Genomic DNA, 18,861 nt, shown 5'->3' on the forward strand with positions numbered 1-18,861 from the left:
AATTTCTCAAGTATGTGATCTAATATGAGTTAATGGGGAAGTGGATGTGCACAATTTGACTACAAGAGAATAATAATGACCAGAATTTGTTAAACGTGCACCTCCATCAGCTGTTGTGCTGTTATCTAAAAACTGTGTTTTTTGTGGCTGAACAGCATGATTATATGTGGTGACAAAACAAACGCTGCAATACAAAAATAGTGTAGTTCCTCCCCTTCTCCCAGAATACATTTTAATAAATTTCCATTCAAGCCTTGCTTCTGGCCGTCTGCCCCTCATGGAGGATCTATGAGAATTCTTCCTACTGAAATGAACTCACACCGTCTGACCTTATTCATCCCCAAGACTGCACTTTCTCTGGGACTCCCCCTTTTCCAGTCTCCCGTTTCCCACAGACCCCCTCACTCTTCTCTCTCCCTCTCTCTCTCTCTCTCTTGCACGCTTTCTCTCTCTTTGCATCCTTCTCTTCTTTCTCACCACCTTCCCAAGCCTCCCCCCTCCCATCTCTAGTCTTTGCCTTGCCTTCAACTCCAATTTTGGGCACAATGAAGTTGTTCTGGCTGACAGTTTGGCCAGTAGAATAAGTGTTGTTTGAGCCTGCTGTGTGGCCCTGTAGTGGGCCCATTCTCCCCCTCGCCGGCTCAGTTACCGAGAGCCTGGTTGGTGGGACACGGAAGACATCCGTCCCCACACTCCCACCCTGACCCAAACAATTAGGCTCAAACCACCATGAGGCTCACCTGCACCTCCTCCTTACATGTTCCTACACATGCATGGATAAACGCACATCTGTTATGGTGTAGCTGCTGCTACACAAAAGCCAGGTTGGCCTGATTTACTCAGTTACTCCATGTCTTGTAGGACGTGTCAGAAAGGATTCTGTATTGGGGTCAGCTGGAAAGACAAAGCCTGCAGCCCTCTCTCCTCTGTCGCTTTCAGTAAGCATCAACCAGCCTCTCTCTCCAGCACCCCCCCTCTCACACACACACACACACACCCGTGCCCCTGAATCCCTCTGTTTCTTCTCTCCTGTTTCCCTTTTCTGACGAGTTACCAATGAAATACAAAAATGCACACTATAAATATTCTTCCTCACGCTACGTCCAACTCTGCGTGTACACACACAAAAGGACAGTCATGCACAGAAGCCAGGACATGGGAAAGTGGCTGGGAGAGACACTGATGGGGGGGGGGACGACCATATGTCCAGACGTTGTATATCAGTCGGCTCACCCCCAGCGCTCTGCCAGACCACCATAACTTAGTTTGTCTTCAGCACAAAGTTTGGTCCAAGCTTGGCTGGGTTCATTAGGAACCTATTCTCTGGAACCAATGAAGCTCAACAGACCTCCAACAAAGGAGCTAATCACACCCACTGCTGCTCTCTCTCTCTTTTCCTTACCTTCAGTTTGATTCTAAAAAAAAATGCCTCTATCATTTCCAAGCAGTACGACTCCTTTACTTAATAGAAAACCAAAAAATATATAATCTGATGATCCCAAACAATGATTATTCCAACAGTTAAATGATGCCAAAAACCAGCAGTTGTCAGCTAACGATACTTTTTTATTCTTTTCTGCTACAGAAGCAAACGTGGATAATTGTGCCTTCACCAGAGAGTCACACATGCAGCTGCTTGTATATGTGAATGGACTTACAAAGTGTCATGTTCACACCTGACAGACACTTTCCTCCCTCAGATGTTTGTGCATTTTTGAATAGCTGTGTGTAGAATGCATCCCTGCATACAATGTCTCGTATGTGAATCCGAGTGGATGCGTGAGCAAAAGGATGTGGTGCACTGACAATGGAGAGCCCCGGGGTGCAGAATACTTGAAATGACCTTGAACCTCGGTATTCTCCATTCCCATGACTGCAGGGACGGTGAGTATGCCTGTGTGTGTGTGTGTGTGTGTGTGTGTGTGTGTGTGTAAGAGTGTGTGTTTGAGAAGCAGAACAATGAGGCTTTGCACTTTCTTTTTTAAAACACATTAGCTCTTCCAAAATTCTTCATTCCAGAAAGTCAGGGATAAAAGAATTCCAAGTAATCTACGTACATTTTTTTTTTTTTTTAAAAAGCAGAAGCAGTTTTTCCCTTTGATAATTGAATTTTTAGATATTTCTTTAATAAGAAAGACATACTTAGACATATTTTCAAGTTACTGTCACAGAAAAGACCTTGTGAGTTGAGCTTATCACATCATAGTGAGCTATCCACTGTAACATACTCCAGTACCCCCGCCAGCCCACAGCAACTGTATTTGCTCACCCTGTATCCAGCAGAGAAAGAGGCTTGCTCCATACCATGTTCCCTACTGTGCTCACAGGCTAAAGGCAAGCATGAACGTGGCTGATCTGGACATGGCTTAAACACACAGACACTGTACACAGAGGATGGTCCCAAAGCACACCAACACACACAAGAAAACACACACACTCATTGATGTGCACGCAGATGAAGAGGACTTGGTGGGTTAAGAATCACAGTAGGGGGTGCTGATGGTGAAGGGAGACCCAGCGAGGGGTGGTAAAGGCCATACCACTAGGCCCTGCTTGGACACAAATGTCAGCAGCATGATGACCTGTACACAGGAACCCACAATGAGAGAGTACAGGATATGATCAAAAAGGAGAAATAGATAAAAAGAGCTGGCAATGAAACCAAGGCAGAGGTATATATAAGGTAAAGAGAAGCTCTTAAAATGTATAAAGTAATTTGAATTGAGGCTTTAGGAAAGAAGATACAAGCCGTGTTATTTTTTTATGTTTCGTCTTTTGTGTGTTTTCAAATGACAGCAAAGGGAACCTCTTTCCATCTCTTTCTTTGCAAGTGAACAGCTCACCAGCACTGGTGAACATTTCACCTTTTCAAGTGCAGGAGGAACAAAATACCCACTGAAGCTTTAAACAATGAATACTTTACACACATTTGAATATTCCAGGTGATTCAATCATCTTCCATAGCACACATACAGTATGAAATTTCAAAATACAACACTACAGTGTTTCCAAGAATTCAGAAGACAAGAAATATAAACACAAAGACACAAAAGCTGATCCAGTTACACACAAGCAAACAGACAAAAAACAAAGATATCATAATTAATTAATAATTATTTGCATATTCTATTGAGAAAGGATACGATCTGGACTAATTGTGGCGTTGACTTAAGCTCCATTAGGTGTGGTGTCAAATTTCTCTCATAGCAAGCTCAATAAAACATACTGAATAGCCAGTAATAGCAGTTCACACACACACACACAGGTATTCACTGACGCTTGAGTCCTGAAGATTAATTTAACAACCACCTGTATAAAACTAAGCAGCCAGGCACACAAAGCAGCCGCCATGCATGCACGAGTTTCTTAGCATACACAACATGGCTGGTGACTCTGCCTTCAAAGGGAAATTCTGCTGCTGCAAATCGACCTGCTTTTTGACCGTTTTGGGGGTGGAACTGGCTCCTGTGATTGGCCACTAATAATGCAGTAACAAGCACACAGTCTCCTTGATTGGCTGATTCAGTTAACTTCCTTCCAGTAAGTTATGCTGTGGCACAAACATGAGCAACACTTTAGTAACGCTTCAGAACCTATCTGATATGCAATATGCCAGTACCATAGGTACCAGCTGTGCTGCCTTTCTGTTGACCTATGTAGGCATGGACTTTCAGAAATCTGCCAAATTAAGTTCTCCTACTTGTATGGAAAGAAATATAATTTTTCATGTTACTCATTCATTTTTCCAACATATGAGTCTGAAGTGGACTTAAGTGATAAGAGATGAGTATGTCTTGTATGTCTTTTTAAATAATTAATTAATTAAAAACAGACTTATAAGTATGTATATATGTATGTATGCAATGTTCCCTCCAAGCCGCGCACGTGCGCAATTGCGCACTGCTGGCACGGTCTCTGCGCACAGAAAATCAGCGTTGTGCACAAAAAAAAATCTAACCTGAATTGAAATTAAAATGAATACTTTAACAATTCTGTTTTGCTGTGTTAGTCAGTAAGTGACTGGCTGCTCCCGTATGGGATTAGAACGATGCCACCTTATTCCATAGTCCAGCCATTAATGCGATTCACATTCGTATATACGCAGCTAATCAACGTCGTTGACAGGCTATGGCAGCGCCCTTAGCTAGCAAAAGCGGCGTGGCTGATGTGGAGTGAAGCCCCGTCAATGACAACGTGTACAACCATTGGAGACGTGAGCAGGACAGACGGAACAATTGACGGAAAAAGCGTGGACTTTATACCAGTTTTTAAATTGCGTTGATAGGCCACGTAAAACCAGAGTTATGATAAAAATATTAGCAATGTTTGGTTTTCTTCCTGAATACTATCGTTGTTTACATTTACTGCGGGAAGAAACTGTAAAAACTGCGTTTTATAAGGAAAACGTTCGAAAGCACTCTCCACCTGTGAGCAAAGACGAAACCAAAAAACCCCAGCCTTTCCTGTTGGTCAAAAAATGTACCATGTCACGAATCAAAAAATGATATGGCAACATGGCATTTAGTTGTTTAGGAAGGGGGAAGTTTTAGGAGTGACGGCATTGTTTTGAGATGTGAGAGATTTGCGATGTTTAGCGCAAATCTTGTGTAGTTCGTGTGTAGTGTAGTCAATAGTTTTGTTGTGTGTGTCAGAACAATGAGGCAACTGCTGAATGTTACAGGTGTTACAGCAGTGATACATCTCCTGTTGTCAGGCCTGCAGGTATCAGGGTGTTGTTCTCCTTTATGTCATAGTGGACAGAAATTATTTTTTGGAGTGGCCCAAATAATTTGTGTGGCATCAACTTTGATGCAGAACAACTGATTGTTCTGTAAATAGTTTGAAATGTTTTTTTAAAAAAAACGCCTTAGCTGCATTTTTAGGTAAACAGCTGCAAAAAACTTTGTTGTTTGCAAAACTCGGTTACTTTTTTGAAAAAGTAACTATGTAATTACATTGCCCAACATTGGTCATTGTATACTGTATTTTGCAGACAGACAGCTACAGGACTCTCTCCCAGACCACAGACTCATAATACAAGTCAAAGCTTTATATATATATATATATATATATATATATATATATTTTTTTTTTTTATTATTATTATTATTATTTATTTTTTTTTTTTTTTACTTCCAATAGTGTTAACATGCTTCACAGGTCATGAACAAGATTTTTTTTTTTAAATCTTCATTGTAAGTGGGCTAAAGCAGTTAATTAAAAGTAGTCTAACATAAATGTAAATGCTGTAATTTGATTATTTTAATAAACCATGTAACTTGGATGGATTCAATGCTGGCGTGACCACAGTGCACACGTCTGCTGTTGCTCACAGTGGTCCAAAGGACCGCTCAGGGAGTTTGTGTGTTCGCTGAGACACATGAAAAATTAGAGGGAACATTGTATGTAAGTATGAAATAAGTATAGACTTTACTTACTTAACAGCTTTGTAGTAAAGCCCATAACGTTCATAGTTTATAGTCTTTGAATCTGCTGTGCGTTGTGAATTAAATATATTGCAACATCATTAGAAAACAAATGCTTTTTTGTGGTAAAACTAGAAAAATTTATTTTCCAAGAAAACTGAAGGATTGTTCTGTATTTTCGCTAATTTGACCTTTGAGACATTAATCCTTTTAAATGAGAAAATTTAAAATCATGTCAAGCGTCAAAGTTCATTCTGAAGGACATTTGTACACCGTTTGTTTAAGAAATTGTATTCAGTGTTAGAGTGTATTATGCCCCATGCCATAATGGGAAAGGTGACTGAAATACACACACACACACACACGGGCGCAATCTCTAGATGGCCATATTGAAAAGTGTGAATGCCCTGACAAAAACAGGAAAAGCTGATTCGCTGAACCCAAACCCGTGGCCATTTTTCTCTCAGTGAGCTCTGTCTTCAGGGAAAAAAAACCAAAAAACAAGTCCTGAATCCTCACTCTTAATACAATTTTTCCTCTCTCTCATGTTCCTTCATTTCCTTTTGTTTCCTCTATCTCCAGCCTCTACCTCGAATCACAGCAAAGTTCCTCGGTGAAAGCAGTCTATTCTACTCATCACAGACACTTCTACAGATCCTCAGCCAGACAGTTGTGATTTGTGCCTGTGTTAAGGCAGAACTACTCCTTGCCTTTTTCACAATAAAGATTGCTGCCATTATCTGGAGCTATTCCTCTAGATGACACAAAAAAGAAGAAGAAAACATGGGGGTAAGAGGATGAAGGAATTTCATCCAACCACTGTGTGAACTGCTGATGGAAACTTGACTGACAATTTCATATGCAATTGTCAGTGTCACTCACGGATACGTTGTCATGTCTGATTCCCATCTTCTCAAGCTAAGCTTTAGTGGGTAGAGTGTGTCGTCAGTGGACAGCTTTCAAATGTCTAATAAACTTCGTATTGTTTTTATTAGTTTAGATAAATGGGACTAAATGGGGTTTGGGAACTTGTTTTCTAATTCCGATTTAATGAATGCTTTTGTTTCTGTTTATTCAGTCACACACACATGTGACCTTTGACTGCAGTAAAACCTGAGTAATAATTCAACCCATGTGGCGTGAATGTGGTGGACATGTAAATTCAAAACTGTCCCCTTTCACACTGATGTATCAAAGAAGATCTTTTGTGGCCACTGGGCATTGAGGGTGGGAAAAACAGAGATTCGAGGGGGTCCCTTCAGTCACTCGTTTGGGCTTTGAATGAGCCAGTGCCCAGGCAGGAAAGATGGTGTGCCAGTGGTGTGTGCTCTCTGCTAATTGATTGCCTCTGCTAACAAGAGCATAATGTATTCTATTGTGATCATCCTTTGCCCATGTTCATTAAGCCAGGAAGCAGTGTGATCTTTTCTTTTTGTCTCGGTCCTGCCTCTTTTACTCTCTCCTGCTCCTCTCATCCACCTCCCCCCACTCCCGCTCCTCTTTTTCTTTTTCTCCCTCCTCTTCTCTCTGCCCCCCCACCCCTCTCTCTCTCCGGCACTGGATGGGAAAGGTGATACAAAGGTGGTATGACAGGCAAAACATCCCTCACCATCCCAAATGCAAAAAAAAAAAAAAAAAAAGGGAACAAAGGGCAGGTGGAAGGAATAGAGTAGATGACTTTTAGAATGATGAAGGATGGAAGTATCGATGAAAGGCTGAGAGGGAAAGACGGGGTAGAGAGGTGTGTTGGAAGAGAGGAGGATATGGAAACAAGAGGGAGATGGTGAGAAAACAGACACAATGATAGTGTGAAAAAAAAAACGAGGATCAGAGAAGGACCTCTCACTACCTTCCTCCATACCTCTCTTTTTCTTCACTTCCCCCGCCCGTCCCAGCTTCTGTTACTGCCAGGTTCCCACCTGCTCCTGCTCTCTTCTCAACACCCCCACCCCCCCCTTTTCCCCCTCTTGCCCCTTTTTTACCCACCTCTCATTCCCATTTCCCTCTCCCCCATCTTTGGTTCACTTCTTAATTAGAGCAGACTGGACAATAGTACCACTGTTGCCCATGTTTGGAATCCTGGACTGAAACAATCGCTGTTTACCCAAGCGGTGGCACAGCCTAGACTCTCTCCTTCATTATAGCTGGGCCAAGTCTGATTACTTCTGTTCTGCAAGTGCTAGAATACACCACTGAGCCCGCCACTACGACTCATCCACTTTCCCATCTTTTCAGTCATAACTTCAGCTGCTCCCAGTTGCTAGCCTTAGTCTCCTTTTGATTTGCATATTCATTACCAATGACCAACAGAACCGCATTTACTACAGGAGGAGAATAAGACGGATAAAGAAGCAGAGAAAGCAAAACAGAGACGAGATGGGTTATAAATGATAAAGTATTTCAAAAAATCATTTGTTGAATCTGGTCTATTTTCAAAATGACCTTCATAAACTAGGACAAAGCTAATTTCTTTATTAAAAATTCCCACCGGGGTTGAACATGCTGCAGGCAGTGGCAGCATGACTGACTGCAAGAAATAAGAGAAAGCTCTCTTTCCATAATGGTCTGAGATAATAAAAAAATGGCATGGAGGTACTGTTATCAAGCTGATGCTTGTGGCGAAGACACGCTGAATCAGTGGATTGAAAGCCTTTTCACTCAGCCACACCCCTCAGCTCTGTGGCTTGTAACAGAAGTATGCTACCAGCACTATGCAAAACAGCATCATGAATATGCGTAATTAGGTGGGACTAGTGTAATTTTTCTGGGTTATGGGATGTGACATTTGTGGGGCAGGAGCATACATCAGTGCAAGCCCGACTGACAAATGCAAATCCCTTTCTCTGCAATAAGCCTTTTTACACTTTGCAATACAAAATATCCACTTTGCTTTTATTCACCTAATAGCTGTATGCAAAAAAACAAAAAAAACATACACAGGTGCACGTTTACACTTTGCATGCATAAACATAATAAAGACACTAAAAAAGCGCCTTGAGAACACAGCACAGCTTGTGCATTTGAGCACAAACTCTCAATCACACTCCATTTTAACAACACAGAGACAGGTAAGCACAGTACATTTGTGTTTAGACAAAAAAAACAGCAGCAATAAATGAAGGCCTAGTTGCTTTTAAAGGTAGCGGACACGAGGGCATCACAATTACTTCATGATAATAATGAAAAGCGCAAATCGATACAAAAAGTCAAATTAAATGTGTCTCAAAAGGACTTAAAGGATGCCAAGAGTCCAGCAGGAAGGTTAACTGAGGGCTGATACGTCACTGTGTTTAACAGAGCTACATATCCTTTGATAATGAGCTTTTAGCAGTATTGTTTAAACCACAAACGATCCTCTAAGACAACCCCAATCGAAACTATATTGTTAGGAAATTTATGCAAGGTAAGAAATTCTGCTTTTTTTCTAGATTTCATTGAGTTATGCTGTTATGCCTGTTATTGTATACCTTGTGTATTTTTCTCCTCTCCTTTTTGCATTAGTATTCAATTCAGATGAAATTTCAAAAGACCGGAACATATGAATTCACAAAAAAAAAAAGAAAAAGGAAAATGACAGGTACATGGCCAGGGGTACATTGCCAAAAGTATCTATTAATAATTGGATCATATTCTTATACAACCAGGCACACTTGCATACACACACAAGCATGCACACGTTCAACACACCTCTCTAGCTCTTCAGAGAGAACCAATTTATACATACTGTACTGAACCCCCCACCACCACCTCTCATCTCTCTCTTTGCCTTGCCATGCCCCTTTTCCTTTCCCCATTCACCCATATAGACACAAACACGCACACACACACAGAGACACGCACACATAAACACACCGGCACGCAAAGCACCCTGACACAATCCACCACCCTGCCACACATACCGAAGGGGAGGACACATCCCTCATAGCGCCCAGGAAATTAACTTGACATTTGATGCAGACAGAAAAAAATATATTTTGGTGGGGGAAGGAAAAAAAAAAAAAACAAAGTGTACCAAAGCAGGGATAGCATAAACCCAGCCCTTGTTCACCCTTCCCCACTCCACCCTCCTTAAGCCCAGGGATGCATTCGAGGGGGATTTTAGCGATCTGCAATGCAGACGCCACTGGGTGCCCATGGAAAAATGAGCTTCATCTTTTGCCTGTCCTTGCCAGTATATGCTGTCTGTCCTTCTTTGTTTCCATCTTTTATGATCTAGCCGCTCCATTTTCATATCCATATTCGTGCAGATTTTATTTGGAAGGAACTTGAAAAATATGTGCCACACTTGATGTTGCTTGCATTTCAAATTAGCCACACCCTCTAAGATATTCTTTGTGAATAAATATGATGAAGGATGATGATGTTTTAATTTGTTTCAACTTGGCTTTTTTTTTTTTTTTTAATTTAGCTGTTATCTGCTAAAACCTTGGAACGCTACACCCACTGCTATTCTTTCGTTTACATGCAATATTTAAATAGCTTTGCAAATCTGGTTAATCACTCCAAAATGAATAAGCGTTTAAGAAAGCAAAAAGCAATAAACGGTCTATTGGTTGCAATTCTGTGCAAAAACCAAAGCAAACACGGATGTTTCTTTAGCAGCGCACCTAAAATTTAACGCAGCAGACTAGAAAATAAAGCGCAGCGTGATCTTGCATAAGATTAACATAGTCTTGTAGTAACCTCAGCAAGGAGCCCAAACACTGAGAGCGAGAGCAAGCCACAGTTAATACATCATTATGCCCTGCTACCGTTTATACCCGTGAACACACACAATGTGCAGCGAGACTGCAGACCAGCTAGTGTCTGTCTCAATATCCCCTGCATTAGACATGCAGGAATGTTAACATCATTATGCACAATTGTGAGTGTGTTTCTGTGTGTGCCCTCCCCCCTTTTTTTCCTCCCCTGCCATATTGTGTCTGCGGGTTGGTCCGTGTGTGTATGTGTGCACGTGTGTGTCTGAAAGAGGGCGGTGTTATTTAAATATGATTGTTTGCAGGCGAGCAGAAGGCATTACTGACTGTTGACTGTTGTCTTGATCAGCTTTGGTCATCGGGGTGAGATGCTATGGGAATTAATTTCACATAAATAAATATATTGTGCAAAACGTTCAGTTTTTGATAAGGATTTTATTGGGTAACTGCAGGATTTATATTCAAATAAGGTATGAAAATGAAATACAAGCAGGGAAATCTAAACCCATAAATACATTTCAAGCAAAAAACAAAAACAAAACAAAAACATTTCATCTAAAAAAAAAAATGCTATGTAATTTAGGATGTAAGTAATGTGACTTTGAGTTTAGTAGACCACAAATTATTCTTTAAGGAATTCTATGCTGATGAAACCGTGATGATGCAGTAACCCTGTCATGGCTCTGAATATCCACATTAACAGCCAATTCTAATATCAAGAAATAGAATGCAAGCATATTGCTTTTTAGAGGTAGAGGGAAAAGGGCCTGGCTGTCTTTACCTAATCCCTATAGTTTCTGTATCACGTACAATAAAGTTTTCACTGTGATGGCAAGGAGGAGGGGTGTGACCGTTATTAGCATGGTGCCACTAATATCTGCTCTGCATTTTTCTGAGGTGGTGCAGCCAAAATATTGCATCATCCCAGCACGCACGCTCACACAGACACACGCTTGCTTTTTGCAGCTAGTGAATCACATTTGCATTCACTGCATTTACAATAGCGTCCTCAATGAGCACTATACATTTTGTTGCATCATAAAAATGGAACGCGGTTCTCCGCAAATAATACAAATCCATATATCGTTTATGCATTGTGGGTAAACAGAAATAAAGAGGAATTTATAAGGAGAAAGTCTTGAGAAGAGATTTACAATGAGATTCAAAAGCAGTATTCTTCAGTTATATGACACAACTTAAAGAAAGACTGTGTGCGTGAGTGTTGTATACAAAGTCCTTGGCATCCCTCTCTGCTTATACAAACTCCCCCCCTCCTGCTACTACGCTTTCTCTTGCTGCCAGCAATTTGCATGTATTTGCATGATTTTTACGATGTGCATATCCTTTGTTCTGACTGTATGGTGATGCAGAAGAAAGCCTCCCTAAGCAGCGCTATTACACAGCCCACTGAAAGCTACTTAGATATTATATGAAAAGGGGGAAAAAAAGAACTGTAGCTTTATATATTTTAATTATGAATTGATAAGATGAGATGTGCACAAATACCAAACTCATCCTCTGGTGCATCCGTGATTAGAATGAAGGGTGTTGGGGGTGGGAGTGGGGAAAAAAAGAGATGAGGATGTTCTAGTTTTGTGGAATTTTTGAACAAGCATGGAAAAGACATATTATGCTATCGCTAAGAGGCATGAGCATCTGCAATATATAGCATGGGGAAAGGATTGCATCCAAGCATGAAATATGGAATTACTTGACAAATAGGAAATAGGAAAATTATAGATGGAAACTAAATCATTGAAGAGAAAGAGAGAGGGAGAAAAAAAACTTTCAGTATTTTACAGTGTGTTTTTTAAATAATTCACTTTTTCTCCCTTAATTTCCACTTTGATTTTACTCATCCTTTTATTTTTTTTTAAATTGTCTCTTCTTGTATAACCTGATCATGAAGAATGAAGCCTTCATATTTACTGTGCTGTTAATACTGTGCAAAATTGTTATTTTGCTCTTTGGGATTGGACGAATGCGATGCTTTCTCGTATGCTGGCATCTTTTGTTCTGTGCTGTTGTTTTATCTACGAAGACCAGACAACATGCGCGCTCGCGCACGCACGCACTCGCACACACATACACACAATGACACTTTAGTGCTCCTTAATCATACAGACGCATGCAGATGACTTCATTAATCGCTGTGGGATAGCACTGATGATACAGAAGCCGGCCTGCAAAGACTCGAGGGTTTCGCTGAATGCAGGCGGCACATTATAAATACTTACTCCCGCTGGCACCCTAATAGTAAGCAGCTGTACTTCAAATCTGCATGACTGATAGATGATTATGACTATAGCATAACAAATGAGGTGATGGAATATAAACAAACAATACTGTGTAGCAGACATCCTTTATTTTTTATTAGTGCTTGTTTTAATGGTCGACAGATATGACTAAAGGAAGATTTACAGTGTAAATGTTTTGGTGTTGTCTAAGTTGTGTGAGAGAGAGAAAGAGAATGAGGGTGAAATTTAAGACTTCTACAGACTTTTGCAGTGACTGCTCCTACCAAGCGACTTGCCCTGACCTTCTAATTGGCTCTTCTGAGAAGTCCACCGAATGTGTACGAGTACTGGGAGTAATTAAGAACAGTAATGCCACAGGGCACTGTGACCTAAGGGTGCTAATATGCCACCATACTGACGCGTCTTCTTTTTTTTTTTTTTCATTTTTTCAGCATCAGCAAGAATCAAACTAAGAATATATGATATATATATGGAATATTATGAGGAATATTTGCTCTTGCTGTCAGCTAATTTAGAAAGAATTTCATTCTTATGAGAACCATTCATTAAACTAATCATTAAAATATCTGTCTGCCTACGATTGCATAAAAATGTTGCATGTGAACAGCAAGATGCCTTGCACGTAATTAGTGTGTTAATGTGCGGGTTCTGGTAGCTAGAGGAGATGTTTCTTTTGCAATCACTTCCTGGTTGTAGTTACTGTTTGTGTGTGCATTGTTGTGATGATGAATAGTGAGCAGTAACCTCTGTTTCCCCCGTGCTTGTTGTCTTTGGTATCGACCACAGGGCAAAGAATGGGTCATGGGATTTGATATTGCCCACGATCACGTTGCCTGAGCTCCCTTCAAACCGCTGTTATTCTGTTTACTGTGTCCTCTGGACCACTGCTAACATCTATGCCTTTATCCAACACACACGGGCTAACTTTGCTGCAGGCAAACACACACACTCACACACACACACACACACATTGGTGGAGATAGGCATAGAGGAAAAAAAATCAGTCAAAACAACTGGCAACAAAGAAATTTGGATGTTCCAACAAAATTCTTTATTATTTTGTATTCAAAACATCCAAATGAGTTTCAAATGCATAATAGGACCGCAACATGTGTCTAGCAAATCGATAATTCAATTATGTTTTATAGAATAAAACAATTATTAATAAAAAGCCAAGCAAGAAATTGGTACAGAGTGTTTTACTGAAATGTTTTGTCCTTGAACTACCAGAGGTCACAGTAAACTCATGTTTCTGATAGATACACAAAATGCACTAAAACTAAATGTTCATACACGTTCATTTCGAACAGTTTAGACCAACAACACACACACAGACACACACTTGGTTTATTAACCAAAGCTCACCTCGTGTGGGTCCATTAGAGAGCAAAACCCCCGAAATCTTGTGTTGACCTCTACTTCCTGCTGCAAGCAGTTCCTCTCTCAGCTCCCTTTCTCCAGCACTGCAGCAATGAAAGACATACACAACACAAGCAGGGAGTGTTTACCAAGCGGTAACCTTTACTTGTTGAACAGCTCTTCCCGAGCAAATCACAATTAACGGGTTTTCACCAAAAAAACATCAGAATGACAGCAAACACACAGTTATATGGTTAAGGAGGGAAATAGCTAGCATAGCTAAGTTTGCTTGGAGGAATTCAAATTGGCAATAACTTTGTGCAAATGTCTTCTCAACCTTTACTCTTTGCCACAAATAGTACGCCAAACCTGGGACCTTACAGAACATGAACGGCTGACTTGCGTATCACTTGAAGGTCATGGCAAGCAGTTTTGCATACTTCAAAATATCATTATAAATCTTTGCTCAAATGTTAAAGTTTTTGCTGCGGCGTTTTAACGCTATAATATTAAAAGAGTCTGCTATTTCTTGTAAACTGCCTGATTATCTCTGGTGTATGCCAACACACTTTCTGCAGCCATGTTGTTTGAGTAATGCATTTGAGGTCAGAGATGGTCATTACAGACTGCAGCAGCCTATGAGGATAGTTTGAGACTTAATTTGTGACTTTATCCAGCGAGCCACCATGTGAACCTGAACACATCCTTAAACAATCAGGAGTATTTCATTTTAGCTTCTCATTTTCTGTCCTTTTGCCCCCTGTATATGAAATATGACCGGTGGAACTCTCCTCACCTTGAGACAGAAGTCAGTTAAAAAATTGGCCCGATGTCAGAAAGTTGAACATGGATGACAAAGCGTGCACTTTAGACATAACACTTCTTTAGGTTTCGCCGCTCTCATGTGGTGCTTATGACTCATTAGGAGGCTATGTACAGAAATATACTGTAGGCTACTATGTAGTCACTTTAGACTGGCTTTCTTTCCTCCTGTGTTCCCAAGTGATTGCGAGACTCTTTTAGCGAGTCAGTGTCAAACTGACAGGTGCCACATTTTATTAGAGCCCTGTATTAAAGCTCTCGCGCATGTGCAAAACAACACCTTCACCCTTGCAGTGCGTGCTGTAAGAAGTAATTAATAATGCATCTACGACATCTTATTTTTCCCATTTACTTGCCTTTTTATTTCATCAAATACAGGTTTTACAAGCACATTGATATCAAGCACCCTGAAAGAAACGTGGAAGTCTTGCATCTCTAAATTCAATCAAGACTTCAGGAGTAAAAAAAGAACAAAAAAAAAAGAACCTAAATAAATAAATAAATCACTGAGATATCGGTGCATATTCTCATACTCCCCACTGCAATGTTCCACATATTTCTGAGTGTGTCTTGCGGTCGTGTGGCAAACCAGTGTGCGTGTGTAAGTGTCTGCATTCGTGTGTTGCTGTGTCTATGTGTGTTTCTAGCCCTACGGCAGAGTTTAGGGTAACTATACAGCATTCCCCCTCCACCTTCACCCTGTTCCCTTTGCGGCTTGTGTGACTTGTCTCATCCCATCTCCCTCCTGCTCCTCTATCTCCCTGCTTCGCTCTGCTCCCCTTGCTCTCCCCACCACCACGCTTTGAGCCTACATGTGTGTTGGGTGGATTGGGGGGCTGGTAGAGGTGCTACACTCTACCAAAAAAAAAAAAAAAATTCAAGCCGGCTTTCTTTTAAGCGGCACTGTGGTGATGCATTGGATGCTAAATATAATGCAAATTGCAGACGTATACATATCACAGGCAATCGCGCACCGAGGCAATAAAAGAGAACATAAAGGGAAATGTACACGAGCCATAAAATGATTATCTTGTGTGGAGAAACATTTTTTTTTTAAAAAAAAAGCCCATTTAAGTGAGCTGCAGAGATTTGGAAGAGATTGTAAATTAAAATGGGGAAAAAATTACGACTATTTTGACTGAAGTGACGCAGGATTGACGGTGTCTTTCCCACATTGTGCGACACCTTCCAATTGCACCTGCCTATATGACAAAAGGGAGTAGTCGCAGAACAAAAGCATTTGCTTTATGAGAGGTGTGTCTTCTCTCCACCACCGTGGCTTACAGTGTTTCATTATCCAAAGTCAAGGTCTGCTTTGCCACCCAGCTCCCCCATGCTGCCTGTCTCATTTCCTCTCAGTAACAATCCATTAGCCAACGCGAGATTCAAACTCACAGCCTTTTAATTATTCTCACATCTTTGGCAATGCGCCAGGGCATACCACTCATCAGAGGAAACCGGGAGGTAGGGAAGGGGATCAGCTGATATTGTGTATATACTTTATGCATGGAAAAATGGGACAACAGGCAAGTGTGCAAGGATGCAGAATTCACATGGGAATAATTACACGTAATCTTTGAGACAGTTTCAACGTATGAGGATGGCAACTCACAAATGAATAGACTAACAGCAATGCACATCCACGTACGGGAGTTAACGGCCATTTTAAGCTAAATCTTGAAATTGTAGCGAGAGCCAAATTTCCTTCGGTAACATACTTTCCCCAGATTGGTGAGCCCCATATTTTTTGGCGTGTAAGCTGTGTGTGTGTGTATTTGTCATTGTATGTGTGTGTGTGTGTGTGTGTCTTTGCCTGAATCCTTGGGATGATGTGTGGCATAATTCATCTTGAATAATTTCCTGCACATTCTTTTTCATGCTCAGGAGCACTTCACGATGAAAGGGAATGCTAATGCTGCGTCTGTATCTGACTGCACAATGTGTGTTTGTGCGCTGGGGATGTGATTGCGTGTGTGTGTGTGCGCGTGCCCGTTTGTGCCCGTGTGTGCCAGCTCACTAAGCACATTTATGATAATTAACAGATAGGAGAGGTCAGCTAAAGTGTGTGTATGTGACAGCGAGAGTGAGTAAGAGAGAAGGAGACAGAAAATGATAGGGAGAACAGTAAAGCGTTCATTTACATAAACTTACAATATTGTCAGTGCCTTTCTTACCCTGCTCTGTAGCGTTCCTATTGTCATTTTTGAAATTTTCAAAAAATTCTCTAAATTCTCACTTAAGGTAAAATGCTGCATCTTTTATCTATAATGTTTAAGTAAGCAAAGCCATGTATTTATATTATATACAAAAAGTACTTTTAAATTGGCAAGTGTTTGAAAATCATAGCAATCAAACAACTTGAAGAACTGCTTAATGTTTTAAAAAGATGGTAAATGCACACAATTTAGTTCTTTTTTCATATCTATATCTATATCTATATCTATAGATATATATATAGATATATATATAAAGAAATAGTTGGAGTGTCTCATTACAGTGCTTTCATCGGGGCCTTAACGAAGGCTCCGCTGAAAATTGTTTCCAGGGATAAAAATACACTGACGTGCCAAATTGAAATTCCCAAAATATTAGCAAATGTGATAGCCGCAGTGCCGGTATTAGCGCTCGTACACAATAAGCGGCGAGCAACAGAAAGCTAAACACAGGTCGATCTGCTAAGTGACAGTAATCGAAGGAATTAATAGATGCAAATGAAATGCTCGGCATGCATAGCTGCCGACGACAGTATCTGAATAATTGACTCTCAGATCTGTGTGCTATCCACATGCTTCACGGAAATTTGTATGCATTAATGTGTATGCGTGCGTGTGTCTATGCCAGCGGACATTTTAGGTCTACCCTCCCCACAATCTCACTACCGCCAAACGCCTTAAGATGGTGGCACCTTGAGGCAGAGAGAGACACTCTTACAGAAAGCCAGTCTCCTCCTCCCTTTCCCCCCCTTCTTTCTCCTCAGGTCCTCATGACAACACAGGACAGCCCCCCACCCCCCCTTCCTAACCCTTAGCCCCCCTAATAAATATTTAATTCATCCCTCTCTAATAAGGATATTAGGCGAGTACACCCCAGCCCTGGCGTATATGCATGAGTCCTTTCTCATCAAATTTACATAAAAGGGCCAGATGCTAATGCGAGCGTAGCAACTACTGCTCACCATTCTATATGCAGTGGTAGTGCTTCCTCATCCAAGTGCTCATATAATTTAATTGCCGAACAGCATATATTTTTCAAACGATTCTCCGTATTCAAATTTGTAGCCCGGCCTCAATACCACATGCCTTACAAAGCGCGCGAAGATGGGCATATTTTAATTGTAGGGGATGCGCGTCTAAAATATTTGCGCTTATTTAATTTTTTTGGCGAAGCCCCTCCTCTCATACATAATTACAGAGGCACTTGATATGAAAAAGGAGGGGAAAAACAATGAAAAAGGGCGTTGTGTTTTACACAATCAGAGCCCGCTCAAAAATGAATTACTAATTCAACGATTAAAGCCAGTAGAGTTTTGGAAATTGCGTTAGGATGACAATGGAGAGATAGTTTTATAATAGGAAATGATTATGAAAACAATGAGAGGCAATTTGAATTAAAACTGCACTTTGGAAGCAAGTATCTAGATACTGACAGATTGCGGTTGTGTACACAATGTGTTCTATATTTAAGAAAACAACATCTGAGTGTGCGTTGCCCTAACACCCTAACACCATCTAAATGCAGAGTATAGCACGCAGTCTTGTGTATGTAATTAATAGAGAATGAATTATGCAGTGACACCAAATGTATTATTTACACGCTTTGAAGCAGGTTTCAGATGCAAGTGTACTAATTCATTTATAGTGCATAGTATTTGCATAATCAAAAGCCAGCAGAGCACAGATATAGACAGGCAGACAGCCAGATTCAGACTTTAGCAAAAATAGCACTTGTGCGTACAGCCTCAGTCTGCACTGCTGCTGCCACAGTGCTGATATCTTATCGTACAGCCACGAAGCTGAAAGCATATTTTACTAGTAAGTTGTTGTAATGTTAGATTTTGGGGAATTACAAACATCTTATCAGCTTAAAAAACACTCCATTAAAAACTTCAACAGGGGGTGCAGATAAATAGTAAGATAAGCTATATATCAACTTGGATTTCAATTATTTATTGATTTATTGATTTTTAGACAATAAGGTGGGAAATTCTTTTTCTGTTTTTTTGTTATGCATTAAAAAAGACTGGTTTGTATTTCCTCAAAATTCCCTCCTATGTCTGTTTTTTTAAAATTGTCTCGAAAT

At 40.5% G+C, this 18,861-nt stretch overlaps 1 long non-coding RNA gene across 1 annotated transcript in view; it reads right to left on the bottom strand.

Moving 5' to 3' along the window:
* LOC120726258 overlaps positions 1-18,861 on the bottom strand; it is a 36,223-nt gene that overhangs the window by 8,416 nt on the left and 8,946 nt on the right. Inside the window, exon 2 of the long non-coding RNA XR_005694303.1 lies at positions 13,747-13,844. This is a non-coding gene — a long non-coding RNA (uncharacterized LOC120726258). The remainder of the gene's footprint in view (positions 1-13,746; positions 13,845-18,861) is intronic.

Source organism: Simochromis diagramma, unplaced genomic scaffold, assembly GCF_900408965.1.
Source record: "Simochromis diagramma unplaced genomic scaffold, fSimDia1.1 OVJJ01000822.1, whole genome shotgun sequence".
In the NCBI taxonomy this organism is placed as follows: Eukaryota; Metazoa; Chordata; class Actinopteri; order Cichliformes; family Cichlidae; genus Simochromis; species Simochromis diagramma.